Here is a 16,179-nt window from a genome sequence, read left to right as displayed (position 1 = left end):
ATTTGACTCACTAAGAAATAAGTTCTCCATTTTTCTTTTCTACATTATAACGAATTAGGACAGAGATTTTAAGTTATCTAAAATATCGGTGGGAGTATCTAGCAGAGTACGCTTGGTACAGCGGTACTCGTGGCCTGATGAAGATTTCATTGAAAACACACGCGACAGTCAACGTGATTTCAAGACAATTTTAACAATCGATACACTTTCAACTATACGTAATTATGTCTCTGCAGAAAGTTCTAGGATTAAAATAAGAAGCTCAATTCTTAGCCCAATGTACTCAGATTCTAAGTGTTAAAATCTGTAATGAAATTAGCGAAATTCTTCTATTGTAAATCCCCTTAATTCTAAGCCATTTGTAACGATAACAGTTAGATCAGCATGGTGTCTGGTACACCAAAGAATTTTAAATACTTCAGCATTCCATTCGAAAATTCTTAATCATCTTAGACCCTTCAATAACTTTAAATTCTCTTTAAATTCTTCTATTGTAAATCGTCTCAATTTTAAGCCATTTGTGACCATAGCAATTAGATCAGCATGCTGTTTGGTACACCAAGAATTTTAAATACTCGAGCAGTGCATTCGAAAATTCTTAATCATCTTTTTCTTGAAATACTTAGTTTTCGAACGATCTTTCTTGCAATTGAAGATAAAAGAAAATAAAATACAGCAATCTGTTCTTCTCGAAGGCAATGGAACGGAGGTGATTAAATGTATAATGGTCGATGATACGTTTTAGGTTATGTGGCAACAGTGTTAGAATCCTCGGTTCGTATACTTTTTTCCAATGACGAAGCAGCGACTTTACCGTTGAAAAAAGTGAAGCGAAGCAAAGCAAAGTCTTATTTGCTCGACGTTCTCCTTCTTTGCCTCATAGTTCCACGTAATCTCGCGCCTCCAAAGCATCCCGTTATGCAATACCGAGAAGTATCTTGCTGGAATGCAGAAGTTGGAAGAACCGAGAAAATAAGAAGCCACGTTCCACATTCTCCCTCGATGGATAGCTTCAAGTAGTGACGCGTCGAAGAATGATAAGTGGCGACAGTTCTATATTGTCGTTGTTTTTCCATCATACTGCTACATTCTTCATGGTAAAATCGAATTTCATTAAACAAAAAGTAATAAAAGGTTTCCTCAAAATTCGTTTCTTTTTTTTTACTCGTCCAGATATGGAAGCGTATATTTTCTTTCAAAATCTACCGCAATTCGTTTTGTTTACTAAGTAAACAGCCGGTGAATGTAAATTAAAATAGCGAGTGAGAGAAAATAACTAGCAATGGGAGAAGTTGGCCTGTGCTTGCGACACTAATGGAAGATTACAATAGGAAAATGTAACAAGTTTAATTTAAGCTCATATTTTAAAATAACAATATTTCAGATTTAATATGTTGTGAATGAATTTTATATTACCAATTTCTCTCCTTTTATTTCATTTTAGTATTAAATAAAGCATAGGGAAATGCTTGTTCATGGAAACAATTTCGCAATTCAATAGCGTAGTTTCAAAATTGTCTTTTCATTAAATTTGTTTACAGATATACAGGGTGGTTGGTAACTGGTGGTACAAGCGGAAAGGGGGTGATTCTACGCGAAAAAAGAAGTTGAAAATATAGAATAAAAATTTTTCGTTTGAGGCTTTGTTTTCGAGAAAATCGACTTTGAATTTTCGCTCGGTACGCGTGCGGTACGTTATAACGGATCTCACTGTAGATCGTTGTCTCGATGGAAAAATAAAAAAAAAAAATTAAACAAAAATTTTTATTCTATATTTTCGACTTCTTTCTGTATTACGACGACAACTACGCGCTTATCGCTACATTGTGTATATCTTGCTGGTCATGTAAGACGATCTGTCTGCAACACTGTAGTACCAAGGGAGATGGTTAGGAACACGGCCTATAGTAAACCTCGGGTCATAACATATTCTACCACATAGAAGAAGCCCCAAGTGATATATAAAATTAGCTTCAGAGTTACTATTAAATACATCAATTTCAAACGCGATGATACTCTATAAACAAGCAAGAAAAACAAAAATCAAGGTATCGGATTTTAGAATGGCACTCGCGATGCACCTTACACTGTGCCATTCACCAGAGCCGTGAAATATACTTATTCGACAAAGATTGCGACACGAAACGCAGAAGAAAGAAGGGCAAGCGTACCTGGCACGAAAATTTTGCAGAGAGTGGTATAAAAAAAATGTTAAACAGTTAGGATCAAAAATTGCTAAGAATCGGACCAAAAAGGTGACCACCTATCGTCCAGATTGTATTGATGAGCCACATTTATGTTTAAAGTGTTTCAACACAGTGCATCGTTATATGAAACATTTGTTCTCATTTTTTTATTAATGTTCTAATAAAAATGTTTAATTGTTCAATGGGGCACTTTCTATTTTAAAGTATCTTCTATTTATCGGTTATATTCAAACTGCCCTAACTGTCAATTTTCATTCCATTTTTACAATTGTAAGAAGTTGCGGCGCTCCGGTCACCAATGACCAATATGGCGTCACAGGAGAAACCGTGGCGGGTGATATATGACTCACGCGGTAGTCAAAGTGTTAAATTCAATCTAGCATTCTATATAAGCCCAATGAAAAATCCTATTATTATTAAATTTAAATATTTTACAACTGCTATCATCATCTCCACCTATCGTGTACCTGCAATAACCTCATTATATTGTACACGTACATTTGGTTTAGGTTAATTTATGCTGTTGCAATACATTTCTATAACCACATTTAAAATACGAGAAATATCCTCACGCAAAGTGTTTGATTCGATAGCAGGAATTCCATAGAATATTTAGTTTCTTCGTAGGCAATTTTTTAAAACTCGATACGACATCGATTAACGAAGCATTAAATATATTCAATTTTGATGAAATTGGTCCGCTATATTTCAGTGTGTTATACACACGAAATTGCTCCGAAAAATATTTCTATTGTTCGTATTCAGTAAAATACAATTTTTCTCATAGGTTGGAAGTATTCGACCTTGGAAGGGTAAACAAAGCGTATAAAGAGCGTGTTGATTGATTTAATAGTAAAATGTAATTGAGCCACCTAATAATTACGAGTTTCATGTTCCGAAACGATCTACAAAATGTATCTCGCGAAATATCACGACTACGATACTAGCGACATCTGGAATTCAAGCTTTTCACGATATTAGCATAGGTTGATGCGAAATAATCGGTGAACAGTGTTTGGACAGGCAAGTTTCGAGGAAGTTGGTCGGCTTGAAGAGGATCCGATGGAAAAAGTTTGGACTGCCATTCACGGTACCGGTACTCGAGTATTTGATAAACGATCTCCCTCTCTGGTTTCGCCTATCCTCCGGCTTTGCCGGTTAAAACTTTCGTTTTTCGAATAGGAACACCGCAGACGAATGGTCGGCAACTCGGCTAGAAACTCGGTGCAGTTGATTTGCATGCGTTTCGCGTACGCGGCCCACGGCTACATTTTCTGTCGGAATTTAAGACTCGATTTACACTGACATGGCACCGGTCACAATGTAGTTAGGGCTCAGTCACACTCCATTTAAATGGTAATCGATTCTCTTGGAACGACGAGGGACGATGCTCGATGTGTAACGACGATTTAGAGATTTCGCGTGGACACCGCTGTTTTTCTCGCTTTTCCGTCGAACAGCTTCGCTCAATTTCTGTCCACTCAGCCGCCATCTCAATGGAATAATAATGCAGTGAAACGTTCAGGTTTTCCTTTAGCTTGGATACAATTGTCAGGCAATTTTGCATATTTAATCATTTGAAGAGAGAATTTTCTTTCAGCTGTGGGACAAATACCTTTCTTTTGGTTAAATCTCTTCGTAGTTAACACATTGTTTACCGGACATTTTACTGAATGTTTCGTAATTGGATGTACAAATAAAACAATATAAATAAACTTTAATAAATTTGACTTATTATTCAACTTTTAATATTTCTTTCTCCTATGATAAACAGTGTAACAATCACCTACGTTAATGGTACACAACAGCTTTTGCAAATATATCTGAAGGATGCATCACTATAATAAGAAGATGTTTTAGAAATTCGAGAAGTGCCAGGTGCGATGCTGCATTCTTTGGAATCCACAGTTATCCATTCTCTAGCTACTTCCAGTAGAAATTTGTTGTATCTTGTTTTATTTTCTGGCAGATAGGTACAGTACATTTTATATGCATCGAACAAGGTGCAGTTTATCAGAAAAAATGCTAATTTTCTGGACCACTTTAAAGTTTTTCGTAAAATACTGCTGTTCACCAAATACTGATCTGCACGATCTACGCCTTTCACGTTGTTACGCCCCGAGGCTTACTATAGGCCGTCTCCCTTGGTACTACAGTGTCGCAGATAGATCGTCTTATATGACCGGCGAATATACACAAAGTAGCGATAGGCGCATAGTTGTCGTCGAGCAGCGAGTTCTAGAAAACATCGATTCGCCTTCGGTCCGTTATTTTACCTACACAAAAAAGTGGCATACGTGATCATAGGCGCGAACGGTTGCGAGACTCGAATGTGGTGGGGGTTGTTTCCAAGAGAAGACAAAGGAAAAAGTCGAAGGGCAGTCAGTGGCATACGAGGATTCAAACCGAATGCATCGAGAGGTTCAGAGAAATAAAATCAAGTTCGCTTAGTCAAACGAGTACGTGGAGAAATATTATAAAGTCGAGTCGAATTATAATAATAAACTAGTTGTATCATCGTTAAATCATTTGTAACGTGTTCATTATGATTTTAAATATTGTTAAAAATAGAAGCTTATATTAATCCTGTTAATTCAGTGTTACATTCATTTGAACTACCTCCGTTATCCTAATCGAAACAGGGGAACGACTGGTTCGCGGTGTCGATTATCAGGATCGTAGCGAGAATTTACGCCTCTGCTGACGCGTTTCCTCGCGATCGCGTCTTGTCGCGAGCGGTCGTACACATGTGCTTATTGTATTGTAATATACACGTAGGTTTAATGGTATTTTGGAGGTCTAATATCAGATTCACTATATCCTGATACAGTATCATTTTCCAAGTTACCACAATTTGATTTGAGGTGTAAGTGTTGTGAAGTTGCCCACAAGAAATACTCTTGATTTTGGTTGGCCATTAAAACACGAGTTACCTTGTGGCCTGTCAACAATATGTTAATTAGAATTTTCTTTCAATTCTGAAGATAATATATTTTTTGTAACAATTGGTAAGAACGGAATCGCGAATTTTAACTTTAACTTGAAACTAAAATATTCAGTGAATTATCTACAATAGATATGTCGCTACGATGTAAGGATAATATCGTAAAAAAATAGTCGCATGAATTTATAGCAATTTGTAGGAAATACAAATAATCATAGCTTCGGAAATATGTAACTTTTGAAATAGTAAACTCACAAAGCGTTTAAAAATTGCGTTAAAAAAAGGATCGCAGTTATCGTGTACGTGGAGGTATCCAATTTCCGCAAAACAATTATCCAACACTAATAAAACAATATTGTAAAAAAATAGTCGCATGAATTTATTGAAATTTGTAGGAGATGCAAATAATTATAACTTCAGAAATATGTAACTTTTGAAATAGTAAACTCACAAAGCGTTTAAAAATTGCGTTAAAAAAGGGATCGCAGTTATCGTGTACGTGGAGGTATCCAATTTTCGCGAAACGATTCTCCAACACTTTCGCAATTTCATCGGCTATTTCGAATGGCAATATCGGCCGAAATTAATCATCGTGACAGAGGATTGAATAAAATGTCATCTTGGTGCAGGCTGCGGATTTCCCATGTAAACCGTGTTTTCTTATACACCATATGTAAGGTGGATGAAATTTCATTGGCGAAACACTGTCAGCTAAGTTCCCTTCCCGTCGTATCTTTTTTACCCGACGTAGGTAACGACGAATCGATATTCGACATTAAATCTTTAACCGTGCTATGAAAGCTCGATAAGATTTTATGCAGGATAATAAAGTTTTAAAGAGTCTGGCGATATAGATTTCGCGCGATCACCATAAAACGAGAGACTGTCGCGAATATCGCCTTGGAAAACGATTCTTTTTATTTACGCGATTGAATTTAACGACTTGGCGATTCTATTGGCCGTTGTAACCTTTGATAATCGAAGCTCAATTTTCTAGTGCAAATGGTTCTTGGATAGAAAAGTGTCTGTGATCCTTATTTCTGTGACAAAGGTGCCGTTTCTGTGATAAATTATAAGCAACGCACTTAATATACAAATTCCTCTGTGAGAAATTGAAAATTACTGGGAGAAAGTGGTAAGAGAAAAGATGGAAGAATTGCTCGTAATAAGCTGGAATTTAAACGAAGACAAGAACTTTTGGTATTTTAAATTTGTAATATCTTTTACAATCTTTAACTCTTCTTTACTGATCACAGAGATGAAATATTATTAACGAGAAAGATTTTAACTTCTGGAAATCGATAGTAATTGTTCATCCGTATCATCAAATTTGAACTAACCTTTTAAGAAATATAGAATACATGTTTCACTGTTTTAGGCTAAAGTTCTGTAAAGAAGAGTAGTTTTAATATACAGGGTGATTCGTAACTGGTGGTACAAGCGGAAAGGGGGTGATTCTACGCGAAAAAAGAAGTCGAAAATATAGAATAAAATTTTAAAAAATTTTTTTTTTAATCTTTTTTATCGAGACAACGATCTACAGTGAGATCCGTTATAACGAGGCGTGATAAAGTGCACGCGTACCGAGCGAAAATTCAAAGTCGATTTTCTCGAAAACAAAGCCTCAAACGAAAATTTTTTATTCTATATTTTCGACTCCTTTTTTCGCGTAGAATCACCCCTTTCCGCTTTTACCACCAGTTACCAACCACCCTGTATATTGGGTTGGCAACTAAGTGATTGCGGATTTTGTCATTAGATTGTATTGACAAAATCCGCAATCACTTAGTTGCCAACCCAATAGTAACGGAAGCTGCACAGTTCACACGAGTTGAATACAATCCACATCAAACACGAGAACCGTAAGCGAGTAACCAGATCAGCGTTTGTCGATGTACAGACGTTCGCCTAATTGGTTAAGCTTTAACTGATATAATAATATTAACAACAACAATAACAATAACAACAGCAACAACGACAACAACAACAACAACGACGACAATGACGACAACAACAATAACAACAATAACAACAATAACGACAATAACGACAATAACAGCAATAACGACAATAACAGCAATAACGACAATAACAGCAATAACGACAATAACAGCAATAACGACAATAACAGCAATAACGACAATAACAGCAATAACGACGACGACGACGACGACAATGACGACAATGACGACAACAACAATAACAACAATAACGACAATAACAGCAATAACGACAATAACAGCAATAACGACGACGACGACGACGACAATGACGACAACAACAATAACGACAATAACAGCAATAACGACAATAACAGCAATAACGACAATAACAGCAATAACGACAATAACAGCAATAACGACAATAACAGCAATAACGACAATAACAGCAATAACGACAATAACAGGAATAACGACAATAACAGCAATAACGACAATAACAACAATAACAACAACGACGACGACAACGACGACAACAACAATAACAACAATGACAACAATGACGACAATGACGACAATAGCGATAATAACAATAACAACAATACAACAATAACAACAACAATAACGACAATAACAACAACACCAACGACAACGACAATATCTGTTGATTTATTAGGCGAATTAAAAATAGCTTGTGTGAAAAGTGTAACGAATGAACCGACGTATATAAAGTGCAAAACTGTCGGTCAAATGTTCGTTTCAACGTGAGACAGACATCTGTAGTTGGATGAGAATTTATACGAATAATCGTATGGAAAAAAATGTTTTAAACGTTTTTCCTTCGCTCGCCTTTTTTCCATCCTCTTTTTCTCCCTTTTTTCCCTCTATACGATATAGTCACGGTAGAAATATGTAAAATTAATGGATTGTGCACGACCATTCGAATAAACCGAACGATGTTTCATTTCCACCGATGAGGGGAAGGAGGACGAAATACGATATTCAGATTTCACGGACGATTGAAAAAACGTGGGGAAAAATTGCGGGCGAACGTTGAAGTTGCGAATTATGCGAGAAACGTGGCAATTCAGCGGCAGCTTGATGGACCGGATAATTGGATAATCCAATGCGAAACAGTCACTTTTTAATATTAATGCTGAAATTCGTCAAACGTTCGTGCCTGCGACGTTTTTACTTCCTATAAAAGGGTAACGTCGTGCGAATCCTGACACTCAGGCGAATTATTCATTTTCTGAACCATCGCGATATTTCATTTTAGTTTCACACTAAAAATCAATCGAAACAACAAGTGAAATTTATTCCATCTCGAATAAATCATAAGCGTTAGTTTCATAAAATTTGTAGATAAAATATTAGCACATTCGCTATCCGCAAGGTGTGATACATGAAAATATATCGTTTTCGTTAAAATAAACGTATGTTGCATACATTAAATATGTGTTGAATTCTGTGGTATATTAAATATTTTTCCTAATTATCTAACTCTTCCGAAACACATTTTTCTTTTAATAATAAACCGAGTAATATATTATTGGGTTGGCAATTAAGTGATTGCAGGTTTTGTCAATAGGTGGCCTTAGCACATTCTTTTGTCTTGTCAACGTGTTAAAAGCGCCTAACCTATATTGTTTTCTTTTTGTTTGGACTTCCATCTTTAATTTAGTAAAAAAATTGTATCGATTAGTTATTTAATTTCATTTTTATCCCAATTTAAAAATGGAAGAACAACACGCACATTTCAGACATATTTTATTGTATTATTTCCGAAAAGGCAAGAACGCATCGCAAGCATATAGGTTATGTGCAGTATAAGGGAATGAAGCCTTGAAAGAAAGGCATTGTCAAAATTGCGTGGCCAAATTTCGTTCTGCTAATCTTTCATTGAAAAATGCTCAACGATCTGGCCGTCCAGTTGAAGTTGACGAGACTCATACCAAGGCCATCATCGATTCAGATCGTCATAGCACAACGCGTGAGATTGCAAAGAAGCTCAATGTATCGCGTACATGCATTAAAAAAAAAATTAAAACAGCTTGGCTTTGTCAAGAAATTCGATTTATGGCCCCCTCATCAGCTTAAGGAAATTCATTTGACGCAACGCATTAGCATCTGCGATTCGCTTCTAAAACGCAACGAAATTGATCCATTTCTGAAACGACTGATTACCGGCGACCAAAAGTGGATAGTTTATAGCAACGTTAATCGGAAAAGATCGTGGGTGATGCAAGATGAAGCAGCCCAGACGACACCAAAATCTGAGATTCGCCAAAAAAGGATTATGCTGTCAGTTTGGTGGGATTATAAAGGAATTCTGTACTTTGAACTTTTACCAAGAAATCAAACGATTAATTCAAACGTGCACGTTCAACGACTCGCCAAACTGAGCGATGCAGTTCAAGAAAAGCGGCCAGAATTGGCGAAACGTAAGAGTGTTGTTTTCCAGCATGATAATGCAAAGCCCCACACATCTTTGTTCACTCGCCAAAAATTATTGGAACTAGGTTAGGATGTGTTGTCACATCCGCCATATAGCCCTGACCTTGTGCCTTCAGATCACCATTTATTTCGTTCTGTGCAGAATTCCTTAAATGGTAAAATTTTTAATGACGCTGATGATGTAAAGTCACATTTAATTCAGCTTTTTGCTGGCAAAAATCAGAAGTTTTATGAACATGGAATTGTGACACTACCTGAAAGATGGCAAAAGGTGATCGACAAAAACGGACAGTACCTAATTGTATAAAGTTATAGTTTTAAGGAAAAACTTTGAATTTTCCTTCTTATTTAAATAATGCAGTCGTATCTTCTTATGTTCCACTAGAAAAATTAAAGCAATCCAATAATTAGTTTCGCGCCCATCAAAGAATTGATACTAAAATGATAAATTTCAATGTTCTCGGTAGGAGTTTTTAATAAAATTAATGTTGACTTTTATCGTGATTGAAACACGATTATGCTCAAACATATTTCGTTCTCATTCTACAATTTTAATTATTATTATTTTTCTATGATATTGCTTTAGTGTTAAAACTGTACGAAGTTGATGTCTAATACCTGCGTCCGCACAAATTGTTCGAAGTCCGGCGAATTAATTTATGTGGAAGGTTAGATGAAAGGTAAAGTAATACGCGTGTGCCAATTACAGTATTTTCTCTATAATTGATCGCCACTGTGTTTCTCATAATTAATCAGCCGTCATCCCCATTGCTGGTCCATTTGAAACACCGTGAAGTTTGCCGGTTGGGCGCTACTCAGGTTACGTTCCTGATCCCAGTTCAGTTTCATGGAAAAATACTAATTATCCATGACACAACGATGTAACCTTTCTACTTTCATCTTTTTAGTGCCAAACCTTTATTTATGTATTTGTTAGATTTCTCTGATTTAAAATAGCATCAAACACGATAAACTTTCAATTATATTCACATGTATTGTATATAGACAAAATAAAATAGACAAAAGAAGATAAGTTAGTGTCTGTAAATAAGAAAATACGCTCTAATTTATATCGTGTTTGATCTAGTTCCAATCACAATAACCTCACAACTACGCTAGTGTAGTATCAGGAAAAATCCCTAGGAATTAACAAGGTCTACTTGACCATAGATCATCCACGTCCGTGGAACATTTGTGTGCCGAGTATACAGTACAGTATCGGGGAAAAACTCTGGATAATTAAGTTCTACTTTTTATTTTCTTTTTTATTATTTAAATTGTACTTTACAATTTGTCCCACTGGACATTTGGTAAATTAGAAGGTAAATTAGAAGGTCTACTTGACCATGGGTCATCCACATCTGTGAAACATGGACGTGCCAGGTATACCAGAGCCATGGTATAAAAGGTAGCTGTTAGTGAGTTATTGGGAGAATGTTGTCAGCGTTGTCAAGGAGTGTGGCCAGCGTGAAAAAGAGCCGCTGTGGCGAAACGAGTGAGTGACGAATGATGACTGCGCGCATATAGATTGATGGAGCATCGTATTAGGTTATCCGAAAAGTCTTTTTCGTTTCATAAGGTGATAATAGACGAACAACAATTTTTGTTTTATATTATTTTATCGACTTAGGTATGATCCATGTTGTTCTACGTAATTCAATAAACTAATGTAAAACAAAAAACATTGTGAGTCTATTATTTCCTTCTAAAACGAAAGAAACTTTTCGGATAACCTAATACTTGACTTCGTGTTGGCGTGAACGATATTGAAACAAATCACACCGTTGCCAAACCTACTACCAGCACTATATTTTCTCACATTAGGGAAAGTTTTATTCTATAAAGATCGATGGTAAGGAAGTTACGTTGCTGCATTAACCCTTTGCACTGACGTCAGTTTTTGTCTCAGCAGCTCCTTTGTCGAGTGCCAGCTTTTGTTGTAAAACGAGCCAAAGCAAAGCAGGATTGCGTTCTGGAAATTGTTTCAAGATATATCATACACTTAAAAATTAGAAAATACAACAATAGTGTAATATCGGAATATATTAAAGGTGTAATTTTGTCCGATTAATTATAATTTATTAATAATGGATTGAAAATACAGATATTAGTTAGACAGAGAAACGATGTTTGATTAACAGGAAAACTAAATGCAACGCTCGTATTTACAACAAATAACTTGACAACTATTTGGTAACTCTCTCTCTCTCTCACTAGCAACTCTAACACTCGACAACACTCGCAACTCAATTCTAACGACTCTATGCTTCGACGTCTCGATCAACTCTGACCCTCGCCAATGCATTCCTGCTCGGTCCTGCACACACACACACACACACACACACACACACACACTTTTCGGCTCACATACTCTGGCCTCTCGATTGCCACTCCTTGAAATATGAAACCGTACTTCTGTTTTGACGCTGCTTATCTTTTCTCGCGTCACTGTTACTAGGCGCTCTTGGATGTAAACAAACCACAAAAAGACGGCGTACACGGTGTTTTCTAATTTCAGCCGATCTCCAATCAAAACTATTCTACGATATTACAATAGTGTGAAAAAAACTGGTATTTAAGTGAACTTCTTTCTTCCTTTATTTATTTCAATTGTATTATTTTTTAGTTAAAGTAAATTTCAAATAAAACACTTAAAAACGTTGGCAGCTGCTGCTAACCAAATTAAAATATAAAATTCCCAGTGCAAAGGGTTAACATTGTCTGACTGATATACGTTTCTTCCCATTAAGCAGGTTCTCGCACTTTTTTCTCTGTCACCCGCGCTGTTTTTTTTTCCAAATTTGGAAATTAAGTTTCGTTCCGTTCGTCTATATAGCTCCTTTATATTTATTAATTTTAGTCATTTTTTTCCACTAGTGCGTTTAAGAGTTTCTCTGTATTCATCAAATTGTTCAACGTCTCTCATAATCTTCTTAAAAATTAAAATCGCAGGTCCTATCTGTTACATACAATCGAGCCCTCTAGACGATAATTCATCGCCGAGTAGTCTCGATTTTCCATCAATTGCGCAGAAAATACTCCGTTTCTCGCGCTCCGTCGATATCATCCTAATTGCTATCGAGCGTCTTGGTAATCCATTAGCGAACAGAGATGGCCTAGATCAGGCAGCGTGGTAGGCCTATGCTCCTCGTATTCGCCGCGTCCTATCTTCTCTCCACGAAGAATCTATCCGGTCTGCGTTCTATCCAGATCCACGGTACATTTGATGTAGAATCGCGTCTCTTTTGCATTCGCGAGGATTAATGGAGGAGCGGTACGTTCCCCGATCATCTAAAGCATCTGATGTATTGCATAGTTTCAACGAACAGATGCATCTTTTTTAGAATTCTCATTCGAGTGTCGCTTCAGCAATCTCCTTACGTCTCTCCTCTGAGATATCTGTAGTACGAGATCGAGTGATAAAAAATAATGATAATAATAGTAAGTAAAAATAAAATTAACAAATAAGAAGTTTCTGTGTGAAAATTCGACAAATTCAGTTGAGTGTCAATCAGATTAACACTTTACCGACCGCTAGCGATTCAACAGCATACGCACGTCCGACCGGTAATTCAGACGCAGATTCTCCCTGACGTCGGCTTTGTTTCGGTTTAGACTCTCCGGTACCATTCTTTTCGTTCATCACGAACAGTAAGTTTTTCAGATTGGTATAAAATGTGGGAGCTTAAAAAGCAACGCAACTGACGCAACTGCGCAAGGTACCTTAGTACAAAATAACAAATTACTGTTCAAATAATGAGAAAGATCGTCGGCGACAAAAAACCGATCATTACGCTATCGGTCGGTAAGCGTCGGCGACAAAAACCGATTAATCGGTTATCGCTCGGTAAAGTGTAATTAATGATGGAGCACATTGTAATTTTTGCAACACTTTTATAAATGAATACATAATTAACGTGCTTACTTCTGAAAAGGTAGAAGCTGCTGCTTATAATAAAAGTAGGTTTATTCTATCGTTGAATACATTGCAGAAAACTACAAGAAACAAAGCATGATGTGGTGAACATCATAATAGCGAATGCATTAATCCACTGCTTTGCCAACCGCGCGCGCCACAACGGGCTGTACGTTTCTCACCGCAATGGACAAGTCAACCCATACGCTGTCCACCGTGCATTTTTCCAATTATCGAATGTTCACTATTTAAAAAACAAAGAAGTCTAAAAGTTATTTAAGCGGTTAACTATATTTTACGGTAATGATTTTCTTTAACGATTTCACGTATTGTTTATACAAAACACCGAATTAAAAGTATATATTAAAAGTATAAAAAGATATAGGTAAAATTGAAAACGTTAAAGGCGACTAAAGTTAAATAACAGGACTTGAACGTGAAATGAAAAATTCATAATGCATTTTAATATTTTTTTATATTGTAGTATCGTTCGATTGTAACTTTATTTAGTCATAACTGATAGTGTAGATTTTTAATTAATTTTAATACTACTAAATTTTGTGTTTTATTATATACTGTGCTTTATAAAAGCAGAACGAGTGGCGCGATTAATTCGGAACAATTTCAGCTAAACAATAACTGACAATAATAATAAAAAAAAGAAAACACGTTGCTAAAGTAAAAAAGAGAGATCTCCCAGTTGGGTCACGCAGCGATGTTCATCATAGAGGGTAGATCTCCCTATTCGGTTGGCTAAGTGTTAAAAGAACATTATCCACCGTCAATTTTTTAATAAATTGATAAAGGTCCTAGGTTTTACGTGTATTGTTTAAGAGTAACTTAGTTCCAAGACAATTGACTGTATCAGAAAATTACAATAAATGGATGTAGAAACATACACAATATTACATATATTATTATATTATAATATTATATTATAATATACAGGGTGGTTGGTAACTGGTGGTACAAGCGGAAAGGGGGTGATTCTACGCGAAAAAAGAAGTCGAAAATATAGAATAAAAATTTTTCGTTTGAGGCTTCGTGTTCGAGAAAATCGACTTTGAATTTAGGCTCGGTACGCATGCACTTTATCTCTTCTCGTTATAACGGATCTCACTGTACATCGTTGTCTTGATAGAAAAGTTTAAAAAAAAGAAAGAAAAAATTAAAAAAAATTTTTAATAAATAAAATAAATAAAAAATTTTTTTCTTAATTTTTTTTTAATTTTTCCATCGAGACAACGATCTACAGTGAGATCCGTTATAACGTGCCGCACGCGTACCGAGCGAAAATTCAAAGTCGATTTTCTCGAAAACAAAGCCTTAAACGAGAAATTTTTATTCTATATTTTCGACTTCTTTTTTCGCGTAGAATCAGCCCCTTTCCGCTTGTACCATCAGTTACCAACCACCCTGTATATTATATATTATTATATATTATATTATATTATAATACTATATGTATATATAATTATATGCACAGTGTAAATTTATCAATATATTATTTTTTTTATTTATTATTTTTTTTATTATGTATTATATTTTTCATATTATATATTATATTTTTTTTATTATATATTATTATTATTTATTAAAAGTAGACAATGCTGCCTCAATACTACTGGATTAATACATTCGTTAATACGATGTTCGTCACACATCACGTTTTATTTTTTCTAGTTTTCCGCAATATATTCAACAAGATATATTTATACCCAGTAAATTGCTAAATATAAATAATTATATTGTAATTACCTTTGTTCTCTCGCTTCAGCATCTATTATAATTAATGCAAATGAGCATTACTATAATGCCAACGTTGTAACGTAATAATGAATCATCGAATATTCTCGAATAGTCCACCACATATATGCGGAGAATTAAATTCACGATCGGTAAAATCCATTGGGGAAATTGTAATCTTTTTGAACACATCGCATCCACCATGGTTATTTTACCGTGGTATGGCAAGGGAGCGGGGATAGGCTATTGTAAATCCTTGAATTTTATTTCGATGAATTATCGTCGTATTTATACGAGAGTTTCGTGTTTTATTCGTGTTTTTGTTTTCCACCGATAGCCAGCCAGCTATTGAAATTCAGATCAGAGGAGCGAGTGTTTCGATTTACGGATTAACGGATTACGGGAATAATGCTTGGGATAATTCGGGTTTCTGTCGAATATCGGATACGCCAATGAGTAGATCTCGCGGGGAAATTAAGCTTCGTTTCGTTCGTCTATATAAGCTCCTTTATATCTATTAATTCTAATCATTTTTTTTCCACTAGTGCGCTTAAGAATTTCTCCTTTTTTCCTCTGTATTCATCAAATGTTTCAATGTCTCTCGTAATCTTCTTAAAAATTAATCTTTTCGTATCGTATTTTCTCTTCGTATTTTCTATGTTTGTTAAATTCTGTGTGTTACGTGCAGAATTCATCATCGATCTAGAAAAATTCACAATTCACTATTGACTTGGCAACTAAGTGATTGCGGGTATTATCAATGTCACCTAATGGCAAAATCCGCAATTACTTGGTTGCCGATAGTTAACACGAAGCTATTTCTACCAAAACCAATGAAAGTAACTGGTCTTTAAAAAATACGTAATAATAGAACATTTCTATATTTATTGATTTATTACTTTCTTACGGAAGGAATTCCATGTTATGTTGTTGAGAATTGTAAACTCTAATTACCGAAATAAATGTAAA

The 16,179-nt window shown here is 35.5% G+C and overlaps 1 protein-coding gene across 3 annotated transcripts in view; it reads left to right on the top strand.

Moving 5' to 3' along the window:
• Positions 1-16,179, top strand: part of Btk29A (tyrosine-protein kinase Btk29A) — a 341,971-nt gene that overhangs the window by 70,050 nt on the left and 255,742 nt on the right. The gene's annotated exons all lie outside the window — the stretch shown is intronic.

Source organism: Bombus vancouverensis, chromosome 18 (assembly GCF_051014615.1).
Source record: "Bombus vancouverensis nearcticus chromosome 18, iyBomVanc1_principal, whole genome shotgun sequence".
NCBI classification, from domain to species: domain Eukaryota; kingdom Metazoa; phylum Arthropoda; class Insecta; order Hymenoptera; family Apidae; genus Bombus; species Bombus vancouverensis.
Note: the sequence above shows the minus strand (reverse complement) of the source record. Positions and strands in the feature narration are given on the sequence as shown.